The 11,543-nt window shown below is 52.1% G+C and overlaps 1 long non-coding RNA gene across 1 annotated transcript; it reads right to left on the bottom strand.

Moving 5' to 3' along the window:
* Window positions 1-257: 257 nt before the first annotated feature.
* LOC112579621 lies at window positions 258-10,736 on the bottom strand. The gene is made up of 3 exons (XR_003103923.3): window positions 10,124-10,736; window positions 8,483-8,639; window positions 258-6,085 (listed from the first exon to the last, which is right to left on the bottom strand). It is a non-coding gene; the product is annotated as an uncharacterized LOC112579621 (long non-coding RNA).
* Between the last annotated feature and the right edge of the window lie 807 nt (window positions 10,737-11,543).

Raw genomic sequence — 11,543 nt, 5'->3', positions numbered from 1 at the left:
GCTGCAGTCCATGAGGTGGCTAAGAGTCAGACACGACTGAGCAACTGCACTTTCACTTTTCACTTTCATGCATTGGAGAAGGAAATGGCAACCCACTCCAGCGTTCTTGCCTGGAGAATCCCAGGGACAGGGAAGCCTGGTGGGCTGCCATCTATGGGGTCGCACAGAGTCGGACACGACTGAAGCGGCTTAGCAGCAGCAGCAGCAGCAACAGGGAGGGGGGGTTCTGGATGGGGAACACATGTGTGCCCGTGGCTGATTCATGTCCATGTTTGGCAAAAAATCACTACAATATTGTAGAGTAATTAGCCTCCAATCAAAATAAATAAATTTATAAAAATAAATAAAATAAATAAATTCCTTATTTAATTTCATTCTCATAATAACCTTACAAGATAGGAATTACCTCTCCCTTTTACTGAGGACCTGTGGTTTATGCAAAGCCACTATTGATCAGTGCCTGAGATTAAATCATTCACTCCCTCATCTTTTCATATACTTACTCTTTAACTCAATTTGAGCATCTCCCCCTGCTCCCCAGCCCCAACCCTGCTCCCAGCCTATGTCAGTCTGAGGAAGTATAGGTGGCATTTGACACAGATCTGATTTTTTTAATCAGCCATTCAGAGGCCACCTCTAGTAGTTTATTGTGAGCCTTCAGTGTTGGGTTTTATCCATGGCTTAGCATTCAATTCTTATAACAGTGCAGGAGGAAATCTTTTGTCCCATTTTACAAGAAAGAAAACAGAGGCTTACAAAGGGGAAGTGGTTTGTGTCAGACTACCCCACTGTGGGGGCAGAGCCCAGGATCCAACGGGCAGAAGCTCACAGGTTCAATTCCCACCTCAGGCTTCACAGCCCAGACTCACATATGCTCCTGGTTCTCTCACATCCCTCTGGCTAGGTCCTGGGGCCTGATACCTCTCAACTGAAGCAGCCCTGAGATCCAATAGCCCAGCTCCCAGCAGGCTCTGCGGGAGGACGCTAGCAGAGAAAAGCAGCCCCTTGGGGAAGCCATGAGTGCAGCCCTTGTTTGGGGGCCGCTCCCTGGCCAGGGCACCCCAGCTATCAGGGAGAGGAGGGGGCCCAGGCTGCCTCACACAGGGTCGGGGTGAGGTGTCTCCAGGCTGGAAAAGGAGCGGGCAGCCTTCCCCGTGGGTCATGGTCATGCCCCCTCCCCCTCCCCCTCAGGAAGTCCATGCTAGGATGCTGTGGGTCCAACATGCTCCCCCCTATTGTGCTGGGGTGCCTGCCTGACAGAGGAGTGGTGTGGGAACTCAGGCTGGCCAAGGCTTTGGGAGAAACTGAGACTACCCCTCAGCAGGGTTAAGGGGACTGTGGAAGGGGAGGGGCCTCTCAGATGGGAAAAGGGTGTGGAGAGAAGAAGCTGGAGAGGAGAATGCAGAAAAAGCAAGGAGCGAGGAACAGAGGGAAACACAGACGCAAAGAGGAAGCAGAGACAGAGAGAAGGCAGGAAAAGAAAAAAAGACAAAGCCAGAGGCACAGAGGCCAAAAGATAGCCACGGAGAGGGAAACCGGAGAGGGCCACAGCGACAGAGGGGAGAACAGCACACAGAGAGGGCTGCCCGAGCAAGAGGGACTCCTCCCTGCCCCCAAGTGCGGGGGCAGGGAGAGGCCTCGGGCAGCTCCTCAGCTGGAGCTAGCCAACTGGACTCCAGGAAAGAGGCAGGAAAGCCTGCATCTGGAAGCACTCAGGGTCCCTCCAAGAGGAGGGTGTGGGGACGGAGTCAGACATGAGCCACGTCTGGAAAAAGAAACCGGCAGAATTTTGCAAAGGCTGAGTTGGCAGTGGGCAGGGAAGTTACGCAGACTGGATTCTCTGGTCTGGGATTTCTCAGTGGGCAGAGAGGACAGAGGTCCCGCCCCATCCATCCCATCTGTCTTGGGCTCTGCAGGAGGACTGGGTGGGTCCGGTTGTCAGAGAGAAGCCTGCCCCACCTCTTTGTAGAAGGAAAACAGGCCCAGGGTGGAGGGTGGGGGTTGGGAACATCTGGCCTGAGGTCACAGAGTTTCTAGGTCTTCTATACAGGCAGCCCCTCTCCCTCTTTCATCCATGTAGCCATTCATGATTCAACAGGCATTAACTGAACACCTGCTGTGGGCTAAGACGTACTGTGCCAGGTCCTGGGGTACTTTGATGATTAGTAGAGGCCCCTGCCCCTCAGGCTTCCCTGGTGGCTTCCCTGGTGGCTCAGACAATAAAGAGCCTGCCTGCAATATGGGAGGCCCGGGCTCAGTCCCTGGGTTGGGAAGCTCCTGTGGAGAAGTAAATGGCAACCCAACTCCAGTATTCTTTCCTGGAGAATTTCATAGACAGAGGGGCCTGGTGGGCTATGGTCCAAGGGGTCACCAAGAGTCTGAGCAACTGAGCGACTAACACTTGAACTTTCTGCTCCCCAGAGCTCACAGTCTGATGGGGGAAGCAAGCCTGACAACACAGTGGGCTAGATGCTGGGATAAAGGCAAGCTGTGTGGTGTGCAAGCCGGTCTGGGGATCCAAGGGCAGCTCCCTGTGGGGGCCTATCAGGAGCCATCCACAAGGAGAGGGGAAGGAGAGTGTGCCGGCATAGGAAACTGAGCCAAAAAAGTACAGATGCATCCGAGTCACAAATTCAGCTCCCTGTGCGCTCCAGTGCACAAGGAAGCTATAATTATTTTGTTTGTTACTAATCCGACTTTCCTCCAGAACCACTCCTGCCTTGGTCAGTGGGAAAACATTACATAATGTCATCTAATGTGGCTTCAAGTTCAATCTGATCCGATCATTACACAGTCTCTTTTTGGTAATATTCAGTCTGCCTTGTATGAAAACATTCTATCCCTCAGGAAGCTTTCACCTCCACCTGCCTCCCCAGCTGTGTGGGGAGGTATGGGTGTGCGGGCTAAATCACTTCAGTCATGTCCAGCTCTTTGCAATCCTATGGACTGTAGCCCTCCAGGCTCCTCCGTCCACGGGATTTCCCAGGCAAGATTATTGCAGTGGGTTGCCATGCCCTCCTCCAGGGAATCTTCCCCATCCAGGGATCAAACCTGTGTCTCCTGCGGCTCCTGCATTGCAGGTGGATTCTTTACTGCTGGGCCACCGGGGAAGCCCATGTGGTCAGGAGGAGGACTCAATGTGAGCAACCAGGCAGCTATAGGATTGTCAGGAAGAGGAAGTCACCATAAGTACTGCCTGCTTCTCCAGGGCAAACCTGGGTTCCTTAAGGGAGGTCTCCAGCCCAGGTGGAGACGCACTGGTGGCCAGGCGTGCGCCCACTGGTGGCCCTGCCTCATCTGGCTCCACCTTGGCTTGTGGTACCTGCAGAACCACAGTCTCTGCCTTGTTCTCCATCTAGCCCCCTGCCTGGTACGCTATCCTTCCAGGCTTTTAGTTCACTGGGTCTTAATTCAGTCTCCAGGTCTCTTGGAATTCAGGACAGCCCGGGGAAGCACATTCTCAAGCCATACTCTAAGTTCAAGTTTACGAGTGCACATGCCTGTTGCGGCATGGTATTGCATGCAATGAATGTACTATCTCCTATCCTTGTGCATTTCCCTCCAATTTTTCACTATTATGAACAATCCTATAACAAATATCTTTGTGCTGTCCTCTCTGTGCACACGTGCTAGTGTTTCACTGGGGTAGATTGCAAGAGGTGAAGCGTTGGGTCAAATACACCAAGATGGTGTATTTTTATAGGCTGATAGAGTCTGTCAGTTGGGCTCCAGAAAGGCTACACCAGCTTACGCTGCCAGCAACTCTCATTAACTCTGGATATCATCAATATTTTTCAAAATTTGTCACCTTTATAGGTGAAAATGAGTTTCCAGGTCAGCATTCATTTTGAACCGGGGGAGACTGCCCCTGGGGCTGGAGAGGGGGATCTGGGAGGAGTTAGAGAAAGGAGGATGGAGGGCATGTGGAGTGGGAAGGGCTTGGACCTGTCACGGGACACAGTCACCTGGACACAGCTATGGTGGGGGACCCTTGAGAAGACGGAGCCTCGGGAAGAGGGAAGAGGCAGCTAGGTGAGGGAAGCCGATCACTGGCATCAGGTGAGGTGTCTGAAGAAGGAGGGTGTGTCTAGAACACTCAAGGTGATAAGAGGGCCAGCCGGTCAAGACCGAGTGAGAGGTATTTGGCGAGGAGCTCACTGGGGACCTGTGGAGAGCGTGGTCAGTGGCATGGTGTGTGCGCTAGACTGCACCAGGACAAAGCAGGGGAGAGATCAGGGACAGTAAAGCACTCAGCTCTGCCTCTGTAAGCAGAGATTGGTCCTATTGAAGTCCATCCACCTGCAGGCTGGGCCCCACCTCCTGCGAGAAGCGGAAGCCATCCTGCTTCTCCCTCCGTCCTCCCCTCTCCCCAGCACCCTCTCAATCCCCAGGGTCAGTGGGAGGTAGCCCTGCTGCTCCAACTAATAGGGTTTCTCATGGCCAGCATTGTGGAGGAAGGGTATGGAGTAGAAGGTGATGATTCGAGATGAAAAATCTGAAGGGCTAGCAATTTTCCCAACAATTCCACTCTTTATCTGAAAGTTATAGGTTATTAGCGGGTATAGAAGTGGGAATAGCTTCACAGGGAAAGAACAAGAACAAAGAATTCCCTATGTGTTGTTCCTGACACAGAGCAACTTTGGTCACTGTCCAGGTTCTCTCTTACCTGGGGACACTCTCCTCTTTGCTCTCCCCAGATGTGGCACCCTCATGCCAACCCCGCAGAGATGGGACCTTCTTCCCAGCACCAATGATGACAGCCACACAAGAATATTGGGTCAGGCCCAAACGCTTCTCTCACAGTAGCTCTGTTAACCCTCATAACAATCTGACAAAGAGAGTAAAGGGTCTCATTACCCCCATTTTACAGGTGGGAAAACTGAGACTCCGGGAAATGAAATGATGAGCCGAAGATCACCCAGCCAGGAGGCTGCAGACATTAACTCCAAAACCTCTGTGTGCTTCTAAATCCCACCTGGTCAGGATCCCTTAAACCAGGCTCTTCGAATCTTGGAGTCATGTTAACTGCCTGCTCTGTCCTTGGGACAAGCCCAGACCTGACCCCTTTCCTCCCCACTTCCTGAGGCAGAGGTTCTGTTATGCATTAGGGAACAATGTGGCAACATGATAGAATGGAGATTTTATTTTACTGGCTGCATGACCTTGGGCAAGTCATTCTCCCTCTAGGGCAATCACTTTTGCCTCTATAAAGTGGGCGTAATAATCTAACCTGCTCGGACCATGGTGATAAGGAACTGAGTTGTACACAAAGGACCAAGTGACGTCTCTCATCCCAGAGAGTTCCATTCCTTCTTTCCTCCAGTTTCCATTACTTCCCTCAACCATTCCCTGCCACAGAGCTGGTCCTCTGCATGAATCTATCCTGTGATGGTCTTCCTGTGAGATCTGAGCAAGGACTCGTGTTTGCTTTGCGAGACACAGAATGTCTCCTTGGCTCCTGACTTTTGACTCTCCCTAACCTTTCAGCCTGAGGAGACCCTCACCCCAAGATGCTGATGGAACCTGCAAAAAATAGGGCTGGAGTCTCTTAGTCAACTCCAGGCTAACTGCTGGGGTCTTCATCTGAAATGCACACCTTGACTTAAAGGCTGATGGGCCAGTAGTACTTACTGGGTCTTTTTTCAATGTTCTCTTGTTCAATTCAAGGAGGTTTCTCATGTGGGCACACATTCTCGCACAGAAGCCTCGTTCACACTCTTACACACACAGTCAAGCCCACAGTCACACATACTCTTTGCCAAGGAGCCACCTACTACCAATTGAGCAGCGGCAGGAGCGGGTGATTGCTGTCACAGTGGTGGGCAAGGATGCAGAATTTCAGCCCTCACTCCAAAAAGGGTGAGATGCTTTTAGCTGGAAAGGGCTTTGAGCCATTACAGAGGAGAAAACCTCAACGATACAGGCTTGAGCTGGAGAGAGGGATGACTTACCTCAGCCATGTTCACGAGTGCAGAAGTGTAGAAGCAGAACTTCTGCTGTGGGTGGACACAACTCGGGTCAGCTCCGGGTTCTCTCAGACACTTGAGGGCTTTCCCCTTCCCCTCCTACCTGGGGCACTGCAGCTCTGGAAGTGGGTAGAATTCACAGTGACATGCAAGGATAAGGGCAGCTGTCCTTGGTCACTTTCGTTCCACAGTAGCAGTCCCCGCGGTCCCTCATTCCCACTAGTGGCTCTGGTCACCAGCACCTCTCCCCACTGGCATCCGCTGAAGGGCCCACATTCCCATCTGAACAACGACCATCATAAATCTGGGCAAAAGGGTCTCCTGCCTGGGTGGTGCACTCTAGAGCCTCCTGCGTATCACAGAGATCGAAATGCAGGATGTCTAGTCTGGTAAGAAATGATTTTGGAAGCCTGCTAACTGAGCAAACAAAAAGACCAGACATGGAAATAAGAGACAAACTGCCCCCATCCCTGCCAGGCCAGGCCCCAGGGCCACAAATGCATCACTGGGTGAGCGCCGAGCATTCCGGTGTCAGGCACACTGAGGTGTCAGGAGACAACGAGGCACCGGAGAGGCAGACCCCTCCGCCCGCTCTCACATACCCTGGTGGGCTCTCAGTTTGCCCCAGCATGCCTGGACCCCCTGGATCAGCACTACTGGCACCATTAACTTCACAGCAAGCCTGAGTACCCCTCAGAGGGGCTTTGATGCGGTAATTAAATCAGGACCAATGGGAGGGATGGTAATTGAGTGCAAGGAAGTGAGGCGGCAGCTTCAAGGTCTAGAGGGGAAACGGAAGTACAGAGGCATTCACATGGGGCCTGGCCAGAGCTCCAGGGACAGCGCGGGGAAGGGGACAGGAGCCCCAGCTGTGGCTTCTTCCCAGACTCACCAAAACTCAGAGCTGGAGGTCCCAGCAGCCTCTGTATAGCTGGGAAGGCCAGTCCAGAGGGAAGCGGGGACTCCTTCAAGAGCACACAGCTGAGCTGATGTAGCAGCCAGGCCTTCAGTAAGTGGGCTCTGCCTTCCTCCCCAAGCACCATAAGAGCCCTAGAAGTTCTAGGGCAGTGACTTGCTCCCCTGTGGCCGGGCTTTGTTTCTTCATCATAGCATAGCAATGTTAATGAGACTGAGTCTTGGCCCTAAGCAAGGCCCTTCATTTCTGACTACAGCTCCCATCCGCAAAAGATGAGTACAATCTGAAGAATACTTGGTCAAAATAGTGAGTCCAGCACATAGGTTTCCTGCTGGTTCGTCTCCTTCCATCTCACCTGACCCATCTCCCCATATCCCCAGACCCACACAAGGGAGCAGGCAGCCCAGGTCACATCTCAGTTTGTGATCAATTCAAGGGCAGGATCTGGGTTCCTCTCCTCCTTGTGTTCTAATATCCAGCGTGGAGCTTCTCACAGAGGCCTGCACAGCACTTGGTGAATGAATGAATCAAATCTCTTTTGTCTGGAGTAATCTTCTCATGTACGACAGGGCACAGTGCCAGGAGAGACGTGTAGGATGGAGAGTTGGATGGTGTGTAGGGCATCCTCCCTTTGTCCCTCCAGCTCTGTTTTCTGCTTTTTGAGCCCCCTGCCCCGGGCCCCAGACCTGAAGGGACTGCATCACCAGCTCCAGTGTCCTATGGCCTCCAGTTGGGCCAGCTGATGGGGAGCCCAGCAGGAGGGGGAGGGAGAGGAAGGGAGGAAGCTGCTGGGGGCCTTACTCCTCACTGCAGGAGCCTCAGATGGGCGGGTACATCTCTTGACAAAGGACATGGCTTCTATCAGGTCCCCTCTTCCCGGGTCCCATTAACATTTCATCCTACATCTCCTCAGGCTCCAACACTAACCATCCCACTGTTCCTAACTCTCAGGCATGACAGGGTCCTGCGTGGTTTCCCTTCATTCCGTCTTTATAAATAGTCCCTTTATGAAGCCCACCTTGAATGATCCTGGCTTTACGTGTGAATCTCTTTTCTACTGGCACCTTGTCTGATACAAATGGGTAACTGGGGAGATGATTGGATGGCTCGATGGATGAATAGATGGGTGGATGGAACTAGTATAATGTAGCCATTAAAAGCCCAAGTCTTGGATTTCCCTGGTGGTCCAGTGGTTAAGAATCCACCTGCCAATACAGGGGACACGGGTTCAATCCCAAGTGTCCAGGAAGATGCCGCATGCCTCGGAGCAACTAAGCCCATGTGCTACAATGACTGAAGCCCACATGCCCTAGAGCCTGTGCTCCCCAACAAGAGAAACCACCATAATGAGAGGCCCACATGCCGCAACTAGAGAGCAGCCCCTGCTCGCCAAAACTAAAGAAAGCCTGTGTGCAGCAATGAAGACCCAGCACAGCCAAAAATTAAATAAATAATTTTCTTTTTCAAAGTCCAAGTCTTGTAGCCTGGATTTGTATCCTAACTCAACCATCTACTAGATGTCTGAACTTGGACAAGTTATATAACAGCTCTAAGATTTTGTTTACTCAGCTGCAAAGTAGGAATAAAAACAGTCACTTACAGGGCTGTTGTGAGGTTTGAATATGATGATAAATGCAGAGAGTTGAGCATCTTGCTTGGCACATAGTTGGTGCTCAATAAATGGTCACTCTTGCTACCGTGGCTGGCGGGTCAGGTGGTACAAGGAGGGCTCGCATGCTGCCCTCGGCTGGAGCCACCTGAAGTTCATGAACAGGGAGGTCAAGGCAGGTTTTGGTGTGCAGCACCTGTGAGTTCTCTCCCTGGGAACCGCCAGTTTCCCTCCCTTCCCCGAGGCTGGCTGTGGGCACTCCTAACTTGGTTCTCCCTCCTGCCCTCAGAGCTGGGTGGGCAGACAGCTCTCTTTTCCAGGTGTGCCCATGACTTGGTCTTCTTCCTCTGGAGTTGGGAGCATGGCTGAATCCTCAGTGACATTGATGACTATAGCAGTTCAGAGGAAGCCTCTAAACACTGCAGTCCCTTGAAAGCTTCCCACTCTCACCTTCAGGAGGCCCAAGAAAGGTCAACAGCTGCAGGTCTTTCTGTTAAGGAGCATCCCAGGGTACGAGTCCCACAGTGAGGCCAACAGGGGTCCCCAGAGCAAGGCCTGCCTGAAGCAGGGAGCACTCCTCCCCATCAGAGAGACTCCTACCTGAGAGGAATAGTCCTAGACCCCCTTCCCACTCACTTGGAGACTGCGATGCCCACCCACGGAGCGGCCACACACGCTCCCTCCCACCCCAACAGTCAGCAAAAGTTCACCGTGGCCCCCTTTGAGCCAAGGGCCACCCCAGGCATGGAGAGTGCAGAAGAGGCAGGCGTGGTCCCAGCCCGCCCTGCACACGGCACAGATCCAGAGGAGGCCACAGCAGAAACGGGTGCGTTCCAGCCCTCCCTTCAGAGATGTGGACAGAGTCCCAGAGAGGCGGGGACCTGCCACCCAGCACTTGGGAGCAGAGCCTGTTGCAGCTGGGTTTCCCAACCACCAGGCCAGTGTCTTTCCACCTCTTAAGTCAGTATGAGTTGCAGGGAAGGAAACAAAGTGGTCTGTGGCTTGAGGTCAGGAAATTGAAGGGCTTTAGAAACTGGCCTGAGTTCAAGGCCTGGCCCCTGACTTGCAGGGCCGTGTTATCGGGTCGCCTGATCTCTCTCAGTTTCAATTTCCTCAGCTTTGAAATCAGAATAATAACTCCTTCCTTGCAGAGGATTCCCGTGAGACTATAGAAAGACCATTCTAGTTGTGCCTGAATAATGTCTTACGTGGAACTGTGAGAAATTGCCAGTTTTTCAAGTAAGAGTTTCACCTCATAATTATCGTTTTGTTAGTATTAGCATCATTAACTCTGTGCATCTTCTACAGATTATTTTATCTCTCGGCCTCCTCGCCACCAAAAAACCGAGACGACATACAGAGCTATTGAAACCTGGCACACAGGCGCTCATTAAAGTTTCCTCCTGCTCCTTCCCCTCTTCATGCAGTTACTTCTTTCGTGGGAGGTTACACAGGAAGCTGTCCTCCTTTCTGAGTATCATAGCCCCACGGGGATAAGGATGAAATCGTGACTGAGACATGGGAAGAGAGTCAAGATCTAAAATCATCTTCGCAGAAAAGTTTAAACAGTTAAAACAAAACAAGAAACACACACGCCAGGTCATTTTTAAAAAGTGGCACCATGCAACCTACCAAGTTATGATGGCCTTGGGAACAGGAGACCAGAGCTCTGTGGCTGGAGCTTCTCTCTCCTCTTCTCCCTCGGCCCAACCCTCTCCCAGCCTCCCCAAGTAGGATTTAGCCAGAAAGTCAGTTCACTGTGTTCTAGGTCACAGCTGAGCAAACAACCAAAATGTCCTTTTGGCAGCTGGATGCCACTTGGATCCAGCAGAACTGAAGATTCCAGATTGAGAAGGTCCCGGCATCTCTGAGTCCAGCCTCCTGCCTCGATGGGCGTAGCTGTCGCACTCTGCACTCTGAGGGCAAAGGCTGGTGTGCTCCCAGGATGGAGATGCTCCCCCTCTTCTGATGTCCCCTGTAAGACTCTCTCAGGCCAGTCAGAACTCCTTCCGTTTGTCCCATCACAGCCAGCGCTTGCTTCCATGATCCATTAATCCATAGCTCCTGATAGCATCACTGTGTTGGTTCATATGTGCTAGTAAAGGGGACCCAGGTACCAACAGAATGGCCCCTGGACACTCCCCATTTGTCTCACTGGATTGTTTAGCATTCAGCCTCCCCACCAGCCTGATCCCAGATGAGGCTGGACCCAGGTGAGGCTGAACCCAGGTAAGCCTGGAATTGTCAAATTGTTAGTCACTCATTCATGTCTGACTCTTGGCAGCCCCATGGACTGTAGCCCACCAGGCTCCTCTGTCCATGGTATTCTCCAGGCAAGAATGCTGGAGTAGGTTGCCATTCCCTTCTCCAGGGGATCTCTCAAACCCAGGGATCAAACCTGCATTTCCCGCATTGCAGGTTGATTCTTTATCATCTGAGCCACCAATGGTTCAATGTTTAATGAATGGATAAATGAATAAATGAATAGCTATGCGCCACAGGTGGAAAAGGCAATGGCACCCCACACAAGTACTCTTGCCTGGAAAATCCCATGGACGGAGGAGCCTGGTAGGCTGCAGTCCATGGGGTTGCTAAGAGTCGGACACGACTGAGCAACTTCACTTTCACTTTTCACTTTCATGCATTGGAGAAGGAATTGGCAACCCATTCCAGTGCTCTTGCCTGGAAAATCCCATGGATGGAGGAGCCTGGTAGGCTGCAGTCCATGGGGTTGCTAAGAGTCGGACACGACTGAGCAACTTCACTTTCACTTTTCACTTTCATGCATTGGAGAAGGAAATGGCAACCCACTCCAATGTTCTTGCCTGAAGAATCCCAGGGATGGGGGAGCCTGGTGGGCTGCCGTCTATGGGGTTGCACAGAGTCAGACACAACTAAAGCGACTTAGCAGCAGCAGCAGCATGCTCCACAGGAACAAGATGCTCACTGCTTCACAGGGAAACCATGTCTCTGGAGGAACAGGTTGGAGGTGGTGAACAGTTGGCCCTCTAGGTCTCCTTCTGCCTCCCGTGAGGCACCATCTATTGGAGAG

This window comes from Bubalus bubalis, chromosome 16 (genome assembly GCF_019923935.1).
Source record: "Bubalus bubalis isolate 160015118507 breed Murrah chromosome 16, NDDB_SH_1, whole genome shotgun sequence".
Lineage (NCBI taxonomy): Eukaryota > Metazoa > Chordata > Mammalia > Artiodactyla > Bovidae > Bubalus > Bubalus bubalis.
Note: the sequence above shows the minus strand (reverse complement) of the source record. Positions and strands in the feature narration are given on the sequence as shown.